The sequence below is a fragment of the Bactrocera tryoni genome, chromosome 3, assembly GCF_016617805.1.
Source record: "Bactrocera tryoni isolate S06 chromosome 3, CSIRO_BtryS06_freeze2, whole genome shotgun sequence".
NCBI lineage: Eukaryota > Metazoa > Arthropoda > Insecta > Diptera > Tephritidae > Bactrocera > Bactrocera tryoni.
In genome coordinates this window covers 26,174,789-26,198,418 of record NC_052501.1, presented here as the reverse complement: position 1 = coordinate 26,198,418, position 23,630 = coordinate 26,174,789, and the positions used below count along the sequence as shown (strand labels likewise).

The 23,630-nt window shown below is 35.4% G+C and overlaps 1 protein-coding gene across 2 annotated transcripts in view; it reads right to left on the bottom strand.

The window, feature by feature from the left end:
* Positions 1 to 19,574, bottom strand: part of LOC120770873 (cytochrome b reductase 1) — a 90,035-nt gene extending 70,461 nt beyond the window's left edge. The window contains exons 1-2 of one of the 2 annotated variants that reach the window (XM_040098501.1): positions 18,496 to 19,574; positions 17,573 to 17,862 (exon numbers count right to left, since the gene is read on the bottom strand). The gene's annotated coding sequence lies outside the window, so the exon portion shown is untranslated. Of the gene's footprint in view, positions 1 to 17,572; positions 17,937 to 18,495 lie in introns of those variants that run through there. The other variant, XM_040098500.1, reaches the window with a different exon arrangement.
* Between the last annotated feature and the right edge of the window lie 4,056 nt (positions 19,575 to 23,630).

The following is a 23,630-nucleotide window of genomic DNA, read 5'->3' as shown; positions in this document are numbered from 1 at the left end:
GTGAAGCATAACAGCGAAAGTGTTTACGAGAAGAACAGCGTGCAGCGAAAGCAGCGAACATTCATTAGCGAAAGAATCATTGCTGTGACGCGGTGAAATGGACACAACTTTTGCAGAAATATGTCTATGAATATGGTAAGTCTGGTTTATTATTATTTATGTATATAATATAAATGAAGTTATTTTATGGTTTGACATATATTTAGAACAATTTATAAAAAAAATAACAATATAATACGACTAAAATATTAGTGGATTCGTAAGCGAACAAATCGATTGAAGCAACTCTTTTAGGTTGTTGTTTTTCAACTAATTGGAGATTGAATATAACAATTATTAAGGTATTTTAAAGAAACCCATAGAGCATATTGTTCTGTTAATGATATATCGTGGTTATAAAAATGGGTAAAATAGAGTCAATACTACCCCGCTCTCCACATATGTATGTACATATGTATTCAAAGAATAGCTGAGCATGAGCTAAGTTCGGGTGTAAGCGAACATTTTATACTCGAGCATATTGCAATGATCCCAGGAGGATAAACACCTTCAGCTATTGGCAATGTAGCGAAAGTGTTTAATGGTTCGACGAAATCGTGAATGGAGAACAAATATGGATATGGGATATACTATCTGTGTTCTACTAAGGTACCTCACCAATCATCACCAGTCTACATATATAGAGTAAAGTTAGCCGGTTCTTCGAAAATTTTAATATTATTTATTAGAAGCCAGATCAAGTTTTCACCTGATTATCAACTTTGAGTACAAAGATATACTGTGGTTATAGTTCGAATTTGCACTTAGGTATGTGAGAAGAATGTCACAATACCAATTTGATTGGTATCAGTTGAGTAGGTTCCGAGTTATGAATTTTCACCGGCTTCAATGAAGCCTTCTCATAACACCGCGATTGTAAAATTTAATGCCACTAACGCATTTAGCTACTGATTGATCACACTTTTAGTAATTAAAAAAATTGTAGGAGAATAGGCAGGGTTATTATCCGTTTTCGTCTATTTTCACACTATCGTACGAAGGGTTAGCAAAAAATGTTTCTCTATGTAAATTTGGGTGATGTAGCTTTATTGTTTTAAAAGATATATACATTTAACTTAAGCGCGGGTTCACGCCCACTTATTAAAAATTCAAATCCATAGGTGCCTCTGCTTAATGTGATCCGTTGTAACATATTTAATTTTTTTTATTTTAATTTATGTTTTCGATAAAAGACGCTTTGTGGGTGTGCCAGAAGTGCGATTACGCCCATCTAGAACGCAAACTTCTTATGGTGCCAAAGAACATATTATATCTACCGTGTTTCATCAAAATATCTTAATTTTTACTCAAGTTACAGCTTGCACGGATGGACGGGCAGACGAGCAGACAGACAGTCAACCGGATTTCAATTCGTCTCGTCATCACGATTATTTATATATACCATATAGAACACTATATCTTATCAAGAGGACCAATATAGTTTTAGTTTTCCCCACAAAAAGCATTTTTCCCCAAAATGTGTGTCTTTTGAGCTGGACGTGTCATAATGTAATATTTTGGCCTAAATTGAATTATTTTCATTCACGTTCTTATACTTGATCCGATTCTTATTGACTCGATCGTTATTAGTTTTTAACTCCCAGAAGGTATCGTCGGAGACCCTAAAAAAAATATATATAAATAATCAGCACGTCGATTTAGGCATGTACGTCATACAAACCGATTGTTCAAAGTCAAGTTCTTGTGAGGAATCTTTAATGTTTGTGAAGAGTATTATCAAGCATGTTCCAAAAATCGTTTTCGTAAGAAATTGATTATGAAATCGTGAAACGGTGCTCTGAATATCACTTTGCATTTGCGATTACACATTTTTCAAACATGAAATCGGAGAGATTTGGCATGTTCTAGGAAGCACTTTCAGAAATGTTTTGACATTTTAATAACGGTGAGCAAAAAGTGCGAGAAATTATTAACTTTGATCTAAAAACATGAAATGTAAGTATGTATATAAGCCGATTATTAGGATTTCTTAACAAAAACTAATGCTTTCTAATTTTAGGGGGAAACATAAAATTCACACGCAGGAAAACATTCTTTTTTTTAATTTTATGGGCAAAAATCTGGACTTAGCAAAAAACTATACAGCAACAGAAAATACGCACATTTTATTTAATTTGTTGACTTACATTTTATTTGCCAATTCTCAATCAGCTGGTTCGTAGTTAATTTCGAATTTAAATAAATTCGCGCGAATTACAAAATCGGTAGGGGATTAATATCACGCCATTTTCAGAACATACCTGTATGACTTCGTTTTGAAAGTAAGTTATTAGTGGCTTCATAGTGCTCTTATCTTCCTTGATTACGGATTTAGCTAAAATACACAGTCTGTCTGATCAATTCATTATTTATATTTGAAAAAATGTGATAAAATGGTATTATTTGCATTTATAATTTTCAATTTCTGTCACTTATTAATCTTTTCCACCGAGCTTTCTCGCATTATTCGCACAAATTTGGAAAGTAAAATGATATTACTTTCACAACTAATTTTGTATACACTTCAAAAAAGTATTTTTAATTTCCGTATTATATTCCCGAACTCAAGTTGCGTATGCGCATAAAAACGCTGAAGATTGCTTTGGAGTCATAAATTTTGCAATTTTATTTGCATTCGGAAGCTGAGATGCGTTTTGACGTTTTGTGGTTACCGAAGTTGCAATTGTTGTGGGTTATTGCTGAGTTTGCCGTTATGAATGCACAAAATCAAGTGTACTCTTGTTACATACATACATATGTACATACTTGCCACCATATGCATTTAAATATGAATGTTTGTGCATTTATTTTCTTAGCGAGTGCATTGCACTTTCAAATATCCGTTCGCCGGCCAATCTCTCTAGCGCCGGGCGCATGCAAGCAGTCGGTTTTAGCTTTTTTAAGTATATGTACTCGTATCTTTGCCATTTCATTTGTGCATCCAGTTTGTGGCCTAACAGTTGCGACGTCTAACTCGTTATCTGGCAATTGGTCAATTATTTTTGGCATCTCACATTTGGTCACGCTTTTTACTGGCACCTCAATCAATTTGGCATGCTTTTGTAGGTGCTTGGGTGCATGTGCTCAGAAGTGCATATACACTTTGACTTAGGCGGAGTTCAATGATGAAATTTCCTCAATAGATTGCCAAAACGAAATAGTGTAACGCTGTTGTAATTTTTTTTTATATTGGCTTAAATCGAAAATTTTTCAGTTCAATCAATGATTATGTAATTTACTTGGCAATTTACCTTAAATACTCGCACGTGATAATGCATTTGCTGCAATTTGGTTGTCATTTTAGTAAATTTATTGAAGGTTTAGTTGAGTTTCAAACCTTTAAATGTATAGACTGTTATATAGGTTTGGTGGGCAGTCTTCTGTAAAGTTATACCTTTTCACTTCTGTGAAAATGTGATTAACATTGGAGCAAAGTGTACTTTGGAATGTTTTAGAAAACGTGGTAAAGCCGTTAAGCTATATTCTGTTTGCATTACATTTTCCAGCAAGATTCTGCTCCAGCACGCATGGCTAAAAACAACCAGCAGTGGCTTAAAAGTAATATTCCTATACTCTTAGCTGCAGATAATTGGCCATCTGGATGTTCAGATTTGAACCCATTGGACAATAGTTTGTGGTCAGAATGGCTGGTCTTATCTTATCGAACAGCGCACAGAAATATGTAGAGAGTAGACGGTTTTACCGTTGGTTGAATCAGCGTTGTCAATACCAGTAAAACATCTGTGTGCTGCCGAATCGTTTGAGGGCTTGTGTGAAAGCAAAAGCAGTTTTCTATTTGCTATAATCATGCCACATACTAGAAATATGTTCCCTCGGTCTCATTAAGGTACTCTACATACAATCATTTGGAGAGAATTCAGCCGGATGTTCGAAAATCCTGGTAATAGTTATATGGGATATTATGTCTATTTTAGGCACAGAGATCTGTTGTTATGAGCAAAACATGTTTTGCAATTTTCATTGAGATAACTCGAATACTGGCCGATATGTCCAGCACAAAGTCACCTGGAAGTTCTAAAATTCGTATATTAGGTAATAGGTTATATGGGGGATTAGGTAAGTATTGACCCTAATAAACCCATTGGTGATACACAGAGTTACTTCAGTCAAGAAAGAGTTCTCTCTGAATTTCAATTGTATGTCCCAAACATTTACCGATATTTTCGGTCGAAAGTCAACAATTAAATTTAAAACAATTTTGGTTGAATTTGGGCTATTTTTGATCATCAGGTGGCATACTTTAAGGGGGGGTAGGTTTGTTTCGTCGAAAAAATACATTTTTTCGTGAATTTTTTTAGAAAAAATTATTGCTGTAGGTTTATTTTACTTACTATTATATGAAAGTACAACATTTGAAGGATACTTAAAAAAAGTTTTATCGAAAAATAGCGAGGAATAACGGATTTATCGTCGATCTCTGCAGGCACCTCGAAAAAAAGTTTTTGTGCGGTGACCAGCCTACAGCATCACTGGATCATCTGAAACCAAAAAATCAAAATGCTTTCTTTAGTTTATTAGTTTATCTTCCAATTGACGTCGAGTTTTTTTTAATTCTTAAATTTTTCAATTTTTGGTACCATTTTCAAGCCAAAATGACGATTTTAGACGAAAAATCGACTTATTTGTTATTTTAAAATTCTTAGAAATTAAAAGTTTTGGAAAAACTCGACGTCATTCGAGAGCTATATATATGTAGAATATTTGTACAAAATTTCAAAACGATCGATGCAGTAGTTTTTTCTGTAGGCTGGTCACCGACTTTAAAAATGACATATTTGGGAAAATCGATTCAAAGTTTTGTACACTCAGCGCAGGTAGCTGGAGGTACCGTTATTCAACCTGCTGTAACTTCGTTAGTTTTTCTCCGAATGACCTAAAACTTTAACACAATATTCTTGAGATGTTGATGGTTCAGAAAAAAAAAATTTAAAAAAATGGGAAAAAAAGTTGTCAAACCTTACCCGCCCCCCCTTAAAGGAAATATTAGTGCAAAGATTTATACCGTTTATATTGATTGCTTCTTGATTTCTGTACTGGAAACTGAACGAATCACGTGGAATTTAAAATTGAGCTCTTTTGGGAAGTAGGTACGTTTTTGCCCATTTTTACACTGTGATATAAGTTTGTAAGAAGAATGCCACATACCACATTCGAAATCGGTGGGCGGGTCTCGAGATATGGGATTTCACCAAAAAATGGGCGGTGCCACGCCCATCATCCAATTTTCACACCGGCTCTAATAAAGCCCTCTCATACCATATCGGTGGTATAATTGAATGTCTCTGGCGTATTTAGTTATTAATTTATATCGCTGTTAGTCATTTTTAACAGTACAGTTATACGGAGAGTGAGCGGGGTTATCCTCCAATTTCATTCATTCTTACACTGTCGGTAGAAGTCGTGTAAGATTTGTACTCTGCAATTGATTGTAGCTTTAGTGGTTTAGGAGATATGTATGTACATTAATCATATTAGAGGGCGGGGTCAGGCCCAATTTTCAAAAATATTTTATTTTTAAATGAGTAAAAATATTTATTCGGATACTATAGCACTATTTTCAGTAATAATCCATACGACATTTCGGTTCCGATAAGTGAACTACTTCTTGAGGAGAAAAGACGTGGAACATAAACTCTTTTTCTAAATTTAGCTCTATTGAAGTCTCACAAAAAATAAAAAAAAAATTTACAATTTTGTAAGAAGTTAAAAGACGACAAAATATATTTTGGTTAAGATAATCTTGCTCTGAGCTTGCTCTAAGCCATCCTAGGAATATTATCGAAATATTTTAATCCTTTCTGAAAACTTTTCTACCGGTTTGGCTAAAAATTTATGCTTTTGCATCATCAGCTTCTTTATCAATTTTTATCCTATAATGTCAGTTACATACATTACAAAAATAAATGTATCTGCATATGCACTTCCACTAACCAGTAATCCACAAATATTTTCATAATTGAAAGTCAAACAATTCCTCACTAATGGTATAATGATTACCCTCGTAATAAAGTTGTTTTTATTCGCAGAACTATTTTATGAAAATTTTACACAAAGCCTAGCTCACAAACTAAACTTAAATGACTGTAACTGCATCGGCATTGAATTAGCTAATTGTGATTTCTTATTGCATTACGTTTGTGGTAAATTGCTGTCAGTTTACTTGCAGTAATTTGAAATATATTTACATACTTCCATACATACTCACATACGCTGTATGACAAGCAGTTATTTACATACATGTGTAAGTACATATAAGCCTTAGCGGTACTTTTCGCTTTCAATCAATCACTTAACGACCCGTCTGAGTTCGTACTTAAGCATATGAGTAGTTTGTATGTATGAGAGCCGTAAGGGTGCATTGACCCGGCAAATACTCCCTCAGCACTTCGACTATTCACTCTCATTAATTTAATTCATTGCTATAAATGTACTACGTAAGCAGAAAAGATATGTATTTATAAGTTTATTTTTTGGTGCATCGATATTTTCAGGTAATTGGTATGTTAGTACATACATACATATGTATATACCATATATGGTATAAGTAAAATATATGCAAACATGTGTCTAAAATAAGTATCAAATGTCAGCAATGTTAATTGCCTCTGGTGAATCGAAAGTTGTAGAGTTAGAGAGTAAAAAAGCTGTGATTGCTTATATACTAACTAAAAGATTTTTTTGTATTAAAGAACATATTTTTTTATATACATGCATATTATATATAGATTAAAATATACGCACATAAATTTTTCTATCATATTTCAAAAATTACTTAAATAGTATTAGGACCAGTGATGATGGTCATGCATATGTATATAATCCTTTTTTCATCAATATATCTATATGTAAATAAGATATTATTAATACTCGTATTTATAATCTGCATTATTAATATATGAGTATGAAATAAGATTATATGTGTAATATTTGATTTATTCTGACGCTTTCAATTAGCCCGATTTCAGAATTCGATGTCAAAAATGGAAACATCATTTTTTTACTTAGAACCCAAACTCTCGAATAGTATTGATTTGATTCGATACCCGGCCGAGTATTGTACAGTGTAGTGACTACCCTTCGATGTGTATAATTCTTCAAATAAACATGCAGATCTTGAAAGGTTTAGTAGAATGATTCCTTACCTCTTCGATATTCATATTTTAAACAACAGAGATGTTTAGTAGATTGAAAACTTATCCACCTGGGCTCACAAGAAGGTTAAAAATAACCAGAAAACAATTTTATAGAAACAGTAAGACACCTTTAAATAACTTTTTCATGAATCCTACCTTTTTCACCAACCAAAATCAAAATCAGATCTAGGAGTTAAAAACAGCGAATTCGAAAAAATACTCAAAACTTTAACAATTCATACTTTGCTCCAAAAAAAATTAAAATATATTGACACTAGATCCCCACAAATTGTTAAAAATCAATAAAATTCATAAATACGAAAATTATATTTGAATTCATAAGCATTTCTTCTAAATTCATGTTTGTAGGAATCATTTTTTTTTTTTTTGGAGTATGGATTATCGACTACTGTTTACACTGTTTATGGAAATTATATCCTCAGACATACATACATATATAATTTTTACTTTATTTACTGTTTGGTAAATAAAAAGCACTAAATAATGCGCCCGTCAAAGCAAAATTGTCATTAAAGCGGTCAGTGGTCGCGCACATCGAAACGCCTACCTTGTGAACTCTTTTGCCTCTCCACCTCCACTTAACGGGCAAGCGAAAAGCCGGCTATTCACTCATATGGCCAAGCATGTGGTCACTTCTCACGTTTATTTCTGGTAATTAACGCACAAGTGACAAACATACACAGTGCGGACATACATATAAACAATATTGAGACATAACTAAGTGCATTTATGCTTAAAAGCGCATTGAAACAGCCATATATACATATTTACTCATAAATACATATGTACATAGGTACATTCCTGCAAGCTTATAAAAATATCGCATTTATGAAATGCTTGGGTCTACAATAATATATATGTATGTGTAGTAAATAAGTATGTATATATGTCTATGGTATATATAATATGTAAAAATATAGAAAGGTGAGTTGCAACATTTCTGTAGAAATTCTTAATTCGAAGCGTTGCACTTTTTCATTAACTTTTGTTTTCTCGATAAATTTTGTAATATTAATAACAAGTACTTAATACAACATAATTATACCTCATAAAGGGTTTACCAAAAGGGTGAGGTTGGTTGATTGTAATATAATAAACAGCTAATGTGTCTCAGTGGTCGTATTTGCTATTTTTCCTCAGTTAGTTTGTGCCAAGTTCACAACAGAATTTAACAAATAAGGTAATTTATATATTAAGGGTCATTAAATTTAGATCTTCAATGATTATAAAGGAAGCTGTGAATTCAGAGTACTCAATAAGCGAATGAAATGTTTTAAAATGATATCGATCAATTCTTCTCACCATCCCGTCAAATTGTTACATTAATCGATCGTTCAAAACGAGCTTACGGGATCCTAAGAGAACTTGTGAAACCCAGAATGCTGAATATTCTGCTATCTACGATTCCAACATGTTAAAGGAGCTTATTGGAAAAAGGACAATATTTTGGATGACTAACTCAAAAACTAAGATACTAGGTAGCGTAAATACGGATCGACAGAAAGACGGACATGGCTTAATCGACTCTGCTTGTCACGCTGCCCATTTATGTATTTCCATATTTTACATTTTGACAAAAAGGGGCCGAAAAGTTTTATAAAATTTCTCTGATAAATGATATTTAAAAAAATTAATGAAAAATTGTGAATGTTGAAAAAGGCTTACGGTGATTCAGTTTTATCGAACATAAGTCTACGAGTAGTACAAAGCCTTCAAAGATGGTCGAGAGATCGTTGACATGCCTCATTGTGGACGACCTTCTATATCTTCAACTAATGAAAATGTTGAAAAAGTGAAGGTATAGAGAGCTGGCAAGAGAGCTCGACATCTCTCGCGAGTCCGTTCGAATTATTTTGGTGCATATTTTGGATATGAAACACGTGCTTGCTCGACTTGTCCCTATAAAGCTAGTTTTTTTCAAGAAGATTTAGCTCCGCGTGATTTTTTCTTGTTCCCAAACTGAAACTGCCGCTCCGTGCAACCTATTTTCAGACGATCGAAAAGATAAAATTAAATTCTCTGAAGGAGTTGAAAGCCATGCCAAAAAGTATTTATGAAAGGTAGTGCGAGGACTGTAAAAATCGTTGGCAAAAGTATATTATATGTGATGAGGATTATTTTATTATTAGACGTCATCGGTGCGCCACTTCTCTGATTGCTATGTTGTTTATGTTAATGTAAAGAATTTACATATGTATTAAAGGAGAAGCTGAGTTATCCAGTTGACCAATACCAGGCACTGACATGAACAGTTTCTGGACAGCCTTTTAAAGTGCCACAAAATAATTCCAATTCTATTTCAGTTTGATTATGGTAATTTACATCAGTTGTTTGTCGATTCGTGGTCTCCAGAGTTTTGAAAATCCAGTATCTACTCATGATAATAAGTATCCTAACAAGTAGTAGTTTTTAAATATGAAATGTGGTTGAATCAACTACCGATACTCTGACTAAGTAAGCAACCATAGTGTAAAGTAAAGGGTCATTTAGGGCGGGACTTCAACAAGGGTCTAAAAAGAAATAAAAAACGAAGTTTTCTTAAAAAAAAAGCAAAATCGATTAGGAGGCGTCCATATATTTTGAAAAAAGTTTTTTTTGAAAAACTTGAAAATATAGAAAATGTTATACCATAAATCCTAATATCACCCAGAGAGCAAAGCCAATTTAAAGTCAAATTAATTGGTGAGATCTACACAAAGCATCTCAGATCTCGAAAAATCAACTTGTCTTGCCATTACTACACATATAATCTTTTATCTACATCAATACTCTTGAGGTGATACAAACACCGTTAAGGTTAGTTCACTTCAACGTGTTGCTGGGTATTATAATACCCCTAGTCATCACATGACACTAACAAATTTACTAACAACCTGAGATAATATGAGTGATAAACGATACAATACGATTTTACGTTTACCCATGGATATTTGTAGGAAAGGCCGATAAACTGCGCTAACAATAGCCATTATAATCGTAGGTGTTAAAGCAACTTTATGAATGATTGATACTATAGCCCACATTTTATACTATATATATAATAACATCCCACTATATAAATGTTTATGTGTAGGTTTGTTTTGTCTTCTCTGTTGCATACGCCCAATGTCCATTAGTTGACCATGAACCCCAATTAAGTGTGTACTGTTTAAGTAAAAGTGACACCTCGCATATATTCCATTTAATTACACCGGTGAGGGGTGTCTCGTTTAGTTCTTTACTTAAAAAATCTCTGCAAATTTTGATGTGATAGGCTGTGGAAGATATCACGTCTTAGCCGGCAAAAGGTTACGTGTTCTCAGATAATGTTCCAGCGTCTCATAATCCTACGCGAATGCTCTACATTTCGGCGAATCCTCTTTTCCAATTTCCTGTAGGTTGGATCTTGGGTAGTTAGCCAATGATGGCACCTACAATATTATTAAGTTCCTTTTTGCCTAAAGGTAGAAGCTTTTTGGTCTTGCCACCATCAACATTACTCTAAAGGAACTTTGTAGTAAGCCTAAGTTGCTTTTGCTTCAAGGCAAGCGAGCCTTAAGGTCCACAGCGTCAAACAACCCTTAAAGAATCTGAATTATCTGGGGCATCCTAGGAGAACTGCGTTCTGGCTACCTTAAGCGGACCATATTAGCCTGCCTTTTGCTTCCCTCTATTCCTATAAGATTAGGTATGATATTAACCGAGTTACCTACTGGGAGTCTAGCTGAAGTCTGCTTGCATAATATATTTGCCGCTAGGCTGTGCACTAAAAGTTTTGTGGTCTTACTGGTTAGAACAGAAGCTCACTTCGCAACTTCAATTATGCCAATAATATCAGTCTGAATTGTAGTAATTTAGTTGGGAGCTAACATCTACGGATGGATTGCTACAGAAGAACTCCACTCCTGTTCCCATTTCACTCTTTGAATCGACGATGAACATATACATATGTAGATTGCCTCGTTGGAACTGTCGACTAATAGCACCAGTAGTGCATTCTTCTCTATTGAGGAATGAAAGTGTTGTATTTTTTTTCCTCATGGATATCCTTTTCTTGGTCGGATTTCCAGTTTAGTTCGAGTATATTAACTATGAGCTATTAGCGAAGTTATGATGGCTTTTCGCGTAGTTTTAAGACCTTTGTGCTACCGACATTTCTTAATTTTGATAAGCATCAGTGTAATTCTTGATTCAGGCATTCTATACAATTTATTCTTAACCATACTTAGCTCTCTTATGACGTTAACCGAACTAAAGCTGTGTGAAAATCTCATTCTGCGACCCATCGGGCTATCCGCCTAATCCGATTTTTGTTCCCGACAAGTAAAGTTCATTATTTACACATTTTGCATGTTATTTAGCATGATGTATTTATTCATTTAATCTCCATCATCCATCGTCCATCGACATTTATACGAAAAATAGAAGCTCAGCAGAACAAACTTTCCGCTTAAAACCACAAAAACATACACAGTTACGCACATGTCAGTATGTCTACCATATTTGTATGGCTATTAGTGCAAATATTTGGAGCGCCAGGCAACCAATAAGGATTAAGGGGATCAAACGACACATGCAACACATTGTCAATATGTTTATATAACCATGGGAAATAAATTTACATTTAAAACGAAAACACATACTAATTTATAGGTGTGTCCACATGAATATGTAAATCGTGGTCAACATGAATAATTACGAAATTTGTGTACAGTCTAAATACTCTCCCTCCACGTTAAGTATTCCTGTGTAAATATGTGTACATATTTACTCAAAACTTTGCATTTAAATCTATTTACAAATAGTGTTTCAAATCAGCTTATTTTATGAGCGAACGTGATGGAGGGCGTTTTAGTAAGTCCGACAGGATTTGAATGAAAAATATTTTGACGGGTGTTTCAATAAGAGGAAATTTTTTCAATAGCCTTGTTTTGACAGAACACACCTCTATCGTGTCATGCTGTCATGTTATTTTAGTTCAGTATTGTTAGGCATTTCATCATGGAAATATTTTCGCCTAGGCAACATTTATGAATCGTTTAACTGTATTACAAAAATTCACGTTCTGTAAAGAATGTGTTTCGTGAACTTCGCTCAACTTATGGTCAACATAATCGGCCTACTGAGCTTACTATTCGCAACACCATCACCCATCTTGAGACTCAGCATTCATTACTGGATAATATTCGATAGAATAGATCAAGTCCAGCACGCAGTGAAGAAAATATAGCAGCCGTAGCTGAGAATGTACACGAAGACCGTGGAGAGCCGATTCGGACTGACGTTGGAATGACTTGGCGCATTTTACGTCGAGATCTTAAATTCAAAACGACAACTCTTCCTTCTATGGTCTCTCAATAAGTTCCAGAAATATCCGATTTTTTCGAGTCAAATTTTGTTCAGCGATGAGGTTCATTTCTGCCTCAATGGGTATGTAATAAAGCAAAATTGCCGATTTTGGTACTAAGAGCAACCTGAAGTTATTCAAGAGTTTCAAGGAATTCATCTAGAAGAGACCACGGTTTGGTATGGTTGGTGAGCTGGTGGAATTATGAATCCATATTTCTTCAAGGATTATACCGGTGAGAAAGGAACGGTTAATGACGACCATTATTGCGCTACGATAACCGACCATTTAATGCGTGAAATTGAAGCTCGTGATCTCAACGACATTTGGTTTCAACATAATATAGGACCGTCTTCCCACACACCGCATAAAGCAGAAGATTTATTGAAAGAACACTTCGGTGAGCAGATAATTTCACATTTAAGGCCGGTCTATTGGTCACCAAACTCGTGTTATATTAAACCGTTTGACTTTTTTTCTGTGGGAAAATGTAAAGTCTAAAATCCATATGGACAATTCCGCTACGATTCAGGCCTTGGAGCAAAAGATCACGCGAGTCATTCGCCAGTTGCAATGATACTCTTGTACGCAAGTACTCGTACATAATGATAGTATAATTATTAGTAACACCCAAAAGAACACGTCCATACTCCATTAATTAAAAGGTTGTTACCGACGAAAACATCAAGAAAGTCCACAAAATATTTTTGGATGACCCCAAGGTGAAGTTGTTTAAGATAACAGGCACTCCAAAGATATCAACTGAGTGTGTACATCATATGTTTCATGAGTATTTCGGTATGAAAAAGCTCTGTGTTAAGTGGAATAAGTACGAGCTTGCCTTTGATCAAAAACAGTCTAATAGATAATCTTCCAAGTCGACTGCACACGATGAATCCGCTCCAAAGCGTGGAAAAACGCAACAGTCAACTGGCAAGGTTATGGCGTCTACATTTTGGGATGCACATGGAATTATTTTTAGTACCACTACCTTGAAAAAGGAAGGACTATTAACAGCGACTATTACATAGCGTTATTGGGCCGTTTGAAGAACGAAATCGCCGATAGACGGCCGCATTTGAAGAAAAAGAAAGTAATGTTTCTCAAAGATAATGCACCGTGACACAAGTCAGTGAAAACGATTTCAAGGAACCATGAATTGAGCTTGTTTATTGCTTCGGCATTCACCACATTCTCTAGATCTGGTCCCCAGCGACTATTTCCTCTTCTCAGATCTCAAAGGAAAGCTTGCCGAAACTAAGGCCAGCAATAATACAAAATTGGTATCGAAAAATTGGAGGGTCGCTATAATCAGCGTATCCCCTTTGTAGGGAACTTTGTTGAATAAAAAAACAAATTTTTCCAGAAAGATTTGTTTTACTATGGTAGGCCGGGGACTTTTTAATTGACCCGTTAATTCTATTTAAAAAAAAGCATTTACTGGAAATGAACTTCATGTTGAGCTAAATCACGAGTTGAAGATTTTCGAATCACCCTATACTTAACTCCACTATAAATAACTCGCTTTATTTATAAATGTGGTATGTGTGTAACTTCGGTTTATTTTTGCTTAGATTGCATTCTAAAGTCAACTGCTGACAAAGCTGATAGGGACATGCCAACATTGATGCGGACACTTGATTGGCATACATTGTTTGTGATTACAGTTTTATGGCAACTTCGTCCTTTTATTTTCAAGTAGCCTGCACTGTGGTTAGGTTAAAATTATATGGAAGTAAACAAATGCTAATATAGAGATGGCTATTAGGAGGCAAGGTATAAGTGAGATCCTTTTTAGTAAAAAAAACGTGGTCATGATTGGAAAGGAATTAAAATTATGAAAAGAATTATCTGTATAATAGTATGTATAACAAGTGTCCAAATAAGTTCTTTGAAACGAAACACACCAACTTTTGTCTTTACAACTGACAACGCCGGTCTTGAAAGAGCTTCTCCAAGACTAGTATATAATATATATATGCTATAATGTTCGGATCTGAACAATTTGTTCGAAGATTGTAGCGTTGCCTCGTCAAGTAAGAAAAGGACTTGAGTTTGTTCGATCAGGTTGTAAGGCAACTACATGTATTTATCTTACAGAGGTCCGATAAATGAGGGAAAATTGAATTTTTAAGGGTAAACAATGTTCTTGCTCCATAAACCATTAATATCCCTTAAAAATTCAACCACCATTAAGTTTCTTATTTTATCTTTCACTTCCGAAGGGTTAAAATCTATTATGAATTCCCTTCATTTTTATAATTTTCATTGTTTCAAAGTCCAACATTATGTTAGGCGAGGTTAGGTAAATAAGCTGATTTTTCGTGAGGCCACGAATAATCCCACCTGGACAGCTAGAAACGATTGTCCGTTGTGATACCTAGAAGATCTAACAGACCGTCACATATCGACAAAGCAGCCTTTTAAAAATTTATAGAGAGGGATTGTTGCTAGCATGGCAACCGAGGTAATCAACCTAAAGCTGACGAAAGCTGCAAGACTGTGCAGGAGAAAAAGAGCTAAGTGTTAGCAGGACATGGTTATCTTTACAGATGACTTTTTAATTCGCTAGCTCAGTATCTCTTATTCTCTTCTTAAATTCGAAGAAGTTCCAGCAAGCCGGTGGGGTTTCCTTGTAATTAGAGCGCAGACTGCCTAAGGTATTCAATACAGAGTTGAATAGGTATTTTTTTTTTACTAATATCAAAACCACTCATAAATGAAAATACATTAATATCCCTGATTTTCGTTTTGATTTCTTCGTACATGTTTTAATTTCTTAGTTAATACAAGGGTTATCAGAGAATATAAAAATAAACGCTTTCCTGACTGTTAGTGTCCGATTCTCTGAGATCTCCTGAATGAAATGAAAGTCGTTTTAGCGGATGTGTGAAAATATTTCCAAAGATTTATTGTAATATTTCAGCTGGATCTTCGCACTTAAATATTCCTTCTAAGCTTAAGTGAATTTCTCGCAGTTTATCACAATTTTAATATTTAATGCTGGCTGGGGAAACTTCAAACTTTACTCCAAAAACTCATATAAGCCGCTATCATATTGCTAAATCAATTTTAATATCGATTTAAGAAAACGCAGTTACCATTATATTGTCGGATAGAGTCTGAAGATGAAATACTATAAGTCTTGCTTGAGCCATCTTTCAATTTAGTGAAGCCCCTATCTCGGCTTTAATTGGATGGTAGAAAATCGCTTTATAAGTTTGTACAATCAGATTGTTAGATGAGATTATATGTCAGATCGCAAAATAAATGATCATACTTGAACTATTCTGCACAGTCCTATGTAAATCTAGAAAATTTCTATACTCCTATTTTAAGTCTCGACAATGCGCCTTGAAGTTACCACAAATCTGTTTTGACATTATATCTCTTTTCCTGGATGTCCGAAAGTATTAGATAGAAAGTAGTTTAGGAAGAGTTGAGATGAGTTTACCTCGTCTTCTTCTAAACATTTTCTGCAACTGGTATCAGCTAACCATCATCGGACTGTGACCAGTTGGAACTACTATAACTACCGGTAAGCCGGTCCAATGCAGCTCATGAAATATTTGATTATGTGAAGGCTAAGTTTTGGTGACTGAGTTTTCCAAGAAATAGTTATACCATAGGCTATCTAGGTCATATGATTTTGTTAGGTTAGACGAAGGAGTAAGTCAAATCTCTGGTGCTTAGAGCATGACCATCAGGTTTGCTAGTAAAATGTTATGAAGAATTACTTCAAAATATTTGTCCAATCATTAATTTTTCAGGCTGTTATTGGAAATGAATTTTCTATGCGTTTTAAATAAACACCGTGTATTACATATATACAAATTTGATGGAATTCATCAAGGAAATTTTACAGGGTACAGGGTTTATTAACTTCGCCGCGAATTTTGTCACAGCCAGAAGAAAACATCCTCAGTTTTTGAGATATCGCTATGAAATTTTGTACGCGTTCTGTTCTCTCCAATGAGCTGTTTATTTGTCGAAACCGTCGATATCGGATCACTATAGCATATAGCTGCCATACAAACTGAACTATCGGAATCAAGTGATTGTATGAGAAGCTTACTCATTTGAAGAGATATCTTCAAAATTTTTGGCAAGAATTATTTTCTAAGAAAATGATGCAATCTCCGAAGAAATTGTTCAGATCGGACCACTATAGCATATAGCTACCATACAAACTGAGCGATCGATATCAAGTGCTTGTATGGAAATTTTTTTTATTTGGCAAGATATCGTCATGAAACTTGGCATAGATTACTGTCGAACACATTGACAATATTTCCGAAGAAATTGTTCAGATCGGACAACTATAGCATATAGCTACCATACAAACTGAGCTATCAAAATCAGAATTTGGTTGTTTTTAAACCATTTTATGCTATGGAAAGGGTATCAAACCCACCTGTGTAGGGTATTAAAGCTTCGTTGCAGCCATTTTTTACTTTTTTGCTGATTTTTTGTTTTAAGAAAAGTGTTTACAGGCGATTTTATAGCTGCTCTAGTGAACATGTTTCATAATTTTCAACATAATTTATAATATTTTTGCCAGTTTATTTGTGTGCCAATGACAATGACCTCTTAAATGGCTCGCACGTGATAATTGTAATATAAACTGCATTAATGCAATTATTTTCTCTTTGCATATCAACGATTTTATGAATAGTTTTCTCCGATATGCCAAAAGTTATGACAAAGAAGTCTCACTTCCGCTTTCATAACTTGATAAAAAAGACATTGCATTTGCTGCTGAGTGACACGCACAAATAAAATACAATTACTGATGAGCGTCAATATGCAAAGACACGCCAAGAAATTAACATTCATTCACACACACATATATATATATATAATTTCATATACATATACTTAGACAAGTGCCAGCATCACAATTGATTCAAATTTGGCGTGGCAAGAGGGGTCATATTTTATATAATAAAATGCAAAACACAAAACAATAAAGTAAGTATGAAATATGTTAGAGAAGTAAAAAGCAAATACACGCACAAACACGCGCACTCACATGCAAATGCGACTCCTGTTGCTACTGCTTGCCGGTTTGCCTGCGCTAAAACGCTGTGACGAGTGATGCGTTGCGATGTTATCTGCTATTGAATAACTGTCGTTGATAGATTTATGGCTAGGAAATAGCTGAGCGCGAAGCTAATGGATGGATGGTTGGTTCAATGGCTCAATGGATGGATGGATGGATGAATAGCTGGATGAGTGACTGACTGGTGTCTGCTGTGCGTAGTCAAAGCAGCGCGTAGACTGTCGGGTTAATAGCTTGTGGGTGTTTGATTTCGGTATATACTGATTGAAAATACTTTTTTAATTTTTAAATAAATTTTTAGTTTTTAATTTTTAAATATGTATGTATATATTGTTTTTAAGTTTGAATTATTTTTTTTTTTTTAATTTTAATTTATTTTTTTAAATGTTACTTAATTTTTTTAATTTGTAATATTTTTTAAATTAATTTTAAATTTTAAATTTCTAATTATTATTTTTCTATTTCTAATTATTTTTTAATTAATTTTTTCTTAATTTGTAATTAATTTTTATTTAATTTCATTATTTTTAATTTTTGATTAATTTTATATTTTTGATTTTAATTAAATTTTTTTTACTTTTAATTAATTTTTTTGAATTTTTAATTATTTTTTTTTAATTTTTAGTTAATTTTTGTTTTTAATTTTAATAAATTTTTATTTTCAATTTTTAATTTTTTTATTTTATTTCCAATTAATTTTTTTATTTGAATTATTTTTTTGAATTTAATTTTTTTTGTTTAATTTTTTAAATTTTTTTAAATTGCTTTTTTGTGTTTGTTTGCTGCAATTCCCGCCAACTAGTTATGACTTGTTATTGCACACAAATACACATAAAGTCCATCGAATTGTTGTGGTTTACAGTTAAAAGTATAACACAGACACACACATGTACCTATCTCTACAGCTCCACTTGATGCATACAACAACTATTGTGTCATTTGGAGCGCAAGTGTATGACTCCTTTTTTCGGAGTAATTAGGAGCGTAACTGTAACTGTAGCAGCGTTTTGGGCGTTGGAGCGCGTTATTTTTTGGTATACGCTTGTTTTTATGGGTGCACCAACTTTTTTTTCAGACGAAACAAATATTTTTAACACTTTTTTTAATTTTAAAATTTTTATTTTCGAAATTTTTTGTATTATTTTCCCCTTTTCCCTTAATTTTTCTGTCAAAATGCCACAATAATTCGCTTGTATCTATTTGATTGCTGCGCCACGCCCACAAAAAACGCGACAACTCGCTCGGTGCTCCACAGCGAAAAGCGGCCACAAAGCAAACAGCATCAATAGTTAACCACAAAGCGTGTGAGTACACCGGAAACGGACGCGCGCCACCAACTCAACCCTCAAACGACGCACTCAGTTCTTTGCTACCGCCAGTGAACTGTTAGTTTTGACCCCAGTGCTTTACTGACACTGTAGTTAAGCGTGCTTGTTGTTGTTGCCTTCGGAAGTTGCGTGTGTCTACACCCCGTATGTATGTATGTAATTAGTGAAAGCAGCAGCAACAACTCGGCACTGCATATGGACCTATCCCAAGCGTATCTTTAGTGCAGCATGCGCTCTCTATTTTGCCGGCATATGCTTCGCTAGTGCTCTATGACTCCGCGTTGACTCCTGCTCGCCGTAATTAACTTTTCACTTCACTACTTTAGCGGTAAATTAAGCGTCACACCACTTCCCTTGGCTATTTTCTATATTTTTATTTCCACACGCATGAAACGCACTTAACAATTTAAGCCGAAAAATCAACTGATCACCACTGCAATGTGCGTTCTGAGTACGCTTCACTCGCTTGGCATGCAAAGGAATTTTAATTCAATTCCCTCAAATTTGAAATCCGACTATCGTTGCCGCATACGCACAAGCGAACTGGCAAACATTCGTGTGTATAGACAATTGCTTCCAACAACATTCACTCTGGTATTTTTCCGCCTCTACGAAACGCGCACCCCAATTGCTTTCCTTCGACTGATGCGTGCTTTCGCTCGTTCGTTGGTTCGCTCGTTGGCGGTTTGTGTTTGCTGTTGAGTGGCTGTGGCTCTTCATCGGCATGTACCGTACTATAGGTGGGTCTGTTGGAGCTTGAACAGCACAAACGAAGTTAACAGCGGCGATTTATGTTAATGTTCGGAGCAGCGTTGCCACTTTTAAAAGTTTTCTCATAACAGTTCGGCACTTCGGTTTTTCTTCATAACTTTTTAATCAAGTATATACAGATGGCGCAATTTAAAGTCGTTCTGCTAATGTTAAAGAAGTTTAACATTTATTAACCGACTCAATTCGTCAAGCTTCACATTAAAAAAACCGTTACATTGTGGTAACTCAACTTGCAGATTCAACGAGCAGCATTTTTTTACTTATTTCTTTGATATGCAGCCTTCTGATTATTTTTCATTAGGAAGAGATGGTGTAACTCTGGGTAAACATATTTCTTTTACTTACAATAGACTTATTTTGGAATTAAAGATATACAGGGTTTTCAAAAAATTATTATTATTTTATAATTAAAGGCTAACAGCCTTAGCAGCAATAACTGTTTAGCAGCCATCTGTCAATTAAGTTCTGCTTAACTCAACAAAGACACCTTTTTTTTTTATCAGAACAGTCATACGGCTGCTAAGCAGACAATGGCAAAACGGCCCTAAGACCTCCATTATTCAATTGATATAACATTTTCTCCCTGTCGGAGCGTTCGGATCAGTCAGATCTAGCTCGTAAGTCTTTGTAGCGCATATGCTTTTTCAAATCGGTCGACGATGGTCTTCGGAGACTATCACACGTATCCATTTGGAATTTAAACTGTTTTTACATTGCAAGAATCATGAACTTCGTATGGTTTTTGTTGAGTTTAGTTGAGGTTGAGCAGCCGATTTTAACAGGGATTCTACTTGGCTATAGAACCGGTTCGTTGTGGTTCCTGAAACTACTATATAATGGATCATAAGATCCTTACAAATCGATAAAGCGACTTGAACCTGTCACAAATGTCATATCTTTTGGTTCGCGGAAGGTAAGATTATCGAGAGGATTCAGCCTCAGTCTTACAAAGGCTGTCTGCGTATATGCAGTTCACCCTGCTTCATACCACTTTGACAACCAGCGTTTAATACATTCTTTAGTCTTACCGCATGAATGCATATTGGACAGTGTTAAGTATGAACCCTACAAATATGATAAAATGACCTTTTCAAAGAGTAAATAGTTTAGTAGTTCTCTTGAGTTCTATTATATCAAAATGGCACATCAAGTGCTAATTGAGCCCGATAGGGCTGCACTCCTACCTACCTATAGGCCGAAAAATGGCAGTCGCACAGGACCTGGTCGCTAAGAACACGCAAGGTCCATTGATCTTATGCTAGAAGGAAAGACGCCAAAGGACAACTTGTTCCCATTGGAATATGAACAAAATAAGGGTGACTATCTACGCTTATTGGCTTTGCAGTTGCCGGCGATTCCGAGTTGATGATGATAGTTTGATGCTGTTTCTAGTGAGGAGAGACAGACAGCACACAGTTAGCCTGATCAGTACTAGTATTACCGCTCTGCTGCCAGAAGCTAAAACTAACGGAGAATTCCTTACAGAAAAATCCCTGTCCAACCTTCCTGCCTAGCTTTGAAACAATCGTGAAAAAACTAACTGCGTCTCTCCTCATCCCCATCGGCATATCCTTCGTTGGAATATGAGCAGAGAAAAAGTCGCAACGAATGGCTTCTGGGATGCAGTGATTCTTATTTTCAGGAATGCAGGAGAAAGAGGAGTAAATTGAGGCGTGTTCTTGTTCAGAACTATTCATATACCCAGCTTCCCTGAGCCTTAAGGCCCACTTTGCAGCAATACACCTTCACAGCTTCATTTCAAAATGCATAAGGCATTCTCTAAACAGAAAAAGCATGCCTGTGAAATATAATTTAAGATTCTCAAACGCAATCCATGAAATTTCAGTAGCTAAAAAATTCAATAATTTATTTCTAAACTTTTCGTTAGCAGTTGCAGAGAATGTAGCCATCTTAACAGTTTTATGTTATTTAACATAGCAGAATATTCCTCAGCAAATTTAAGCTGCATTAAGCTTCACAATAATCAAAAGCACTCAATAGCTTAAAATGGTAGCTGTCTGAGATAATTTTTAGTTAGTACACAGCCGAAAATAGTTTACTCTGACAAGGGATTTCAGCGAAATCGCAAATGGCGCGTAGAAAGAACTGAAACTGACCATCGAAATTACGAAAAAAGGAAATAATTTGGTGACGGGGCTCCACCCCTCCCACTGAACGCACGTAAAACGGATAAAATTGTAAACTCCTTACTTCCTACACTTGAAATAGGAGCCGAGGAAACACGACCGACGACCAACGACGCACCCCTCTTTAACATCTAAGAGCTGTAACTGGCGAAAAAGAAATTTAAATAAAACAAATCACCTGGACCAAGATTGGATTGATTTAAGATTAGATTGTTTAATACCTAACTCAAAGTCAGCGTATTCCCAGAAATTTGGAAAGGACTTGTTAATTAGTAAAGAAAAAGGAGATCCAGATAGTCCATCAGCATACCGTTCTCTTTGTATGCCTGACATGCCTTGTTATCTTCTAAGATACTTAGTTGGCTACACAGATGATATTGCTGCGATAATCACTGCGAGAGACACTGAAGATGCGCTCAGTAGGTGAAACCAGCTGATGATCAGAGCACAAATGTGGCTTGACGCGCGAGATCTCAAACTCACCAATGAATACACTGAGCTGGCATTACTAACAAAAAAGCATATCCCGACTGTAATAAATATGAGGAGAACAACAGAGATTCTAAGGACACAAAAGGTTGTCAACTACCTGGGTGTAAGATTAGACTCCAGGCTTACCTCGTGTGCACAAATACAAGACGCTGTGAAAAATGCCTCTAAAATAATTTTTCAACTGAGAAAGTTGATGTCCAATATCGGACAACCGATACAGGAAAAATGGAGAGGAGAGAGCTATGTACAGACTCATTTAGGAAAAATAACCGACGGAAAGCTCTTGGGAGATTATAGGCCTTGAAGAAAAATAGGTCATGATAAAACTGCTTACTCCGTATGATCTAATACCTAGGGAGGGACAGTTAGAGATCTGTATTATGACGATTATATGGCCAGCTTGATGGCAAATTGCCGAACAAAGGGTACCATTTGGTGTTTAAAGTAGCCTTAGAGTAATTTTAGGAAAAAATTGAATAAACTGGGAACTAAAGCACTAAACAACACTAATACAATTTTATACCCAGCAGGAGTTGTGCCGCTGGATTTGGGACCCATCATGTAAAAATGTAACTCCAATGAAAGTAGCAGGAAAGCCTCAGATATTGACTTACCAAATGTTGACGATAACATCCAACTCACAGAGAAATCTTCTCTCGACCAACAAAAATCATAATCATTCATAAGTCTCTCATTACTCCCATCCTACTTATTCTACAGCGCAGAAACATAGACGATGACGACCCGAGATGAGAAAGCATTTGCAGAATTCAAGAGAACTATCCTTCCCAATGTCTTTGGAGCCGTTCGCGTGAGCAATGAGTATTAAAGAAGAAGGATCCACGAACTATCTGAGCTATACGGCAACATTGATATAGTTAAGCGATTCAACGAATCTGCTGGTTAAGCCATTCAGGGAAGTCGATGCCCCATCGATAAGCTACTTCGACGCGAGAGGCATGTGTGCACAGCGGAAGCAAGGATTCCCACGCATCCTATAGAAAGACCATTTGCATAGCGACTTGTCTGAGTTTGGGATGTACAATTGTCGTCGCCTCTTAAATGATACCTCTATCAGGCGAAGTTTCGTGTTCACCCAAGCCTTTATTATTGGATAATAATCGACCGAATAGACCACGTCCAGCACGCATTGAAGAAACTATAGCAGTCGTAGATCGAAGTCATAGATGAAGATCGTGGAAAGTCGAATCGGCGGCGGTCGCAGCAATTCAAACTGACGTTTGGGACGTCTTGACGCCGTTTACTTTGAGATTTTTAATTGAAAGCGTA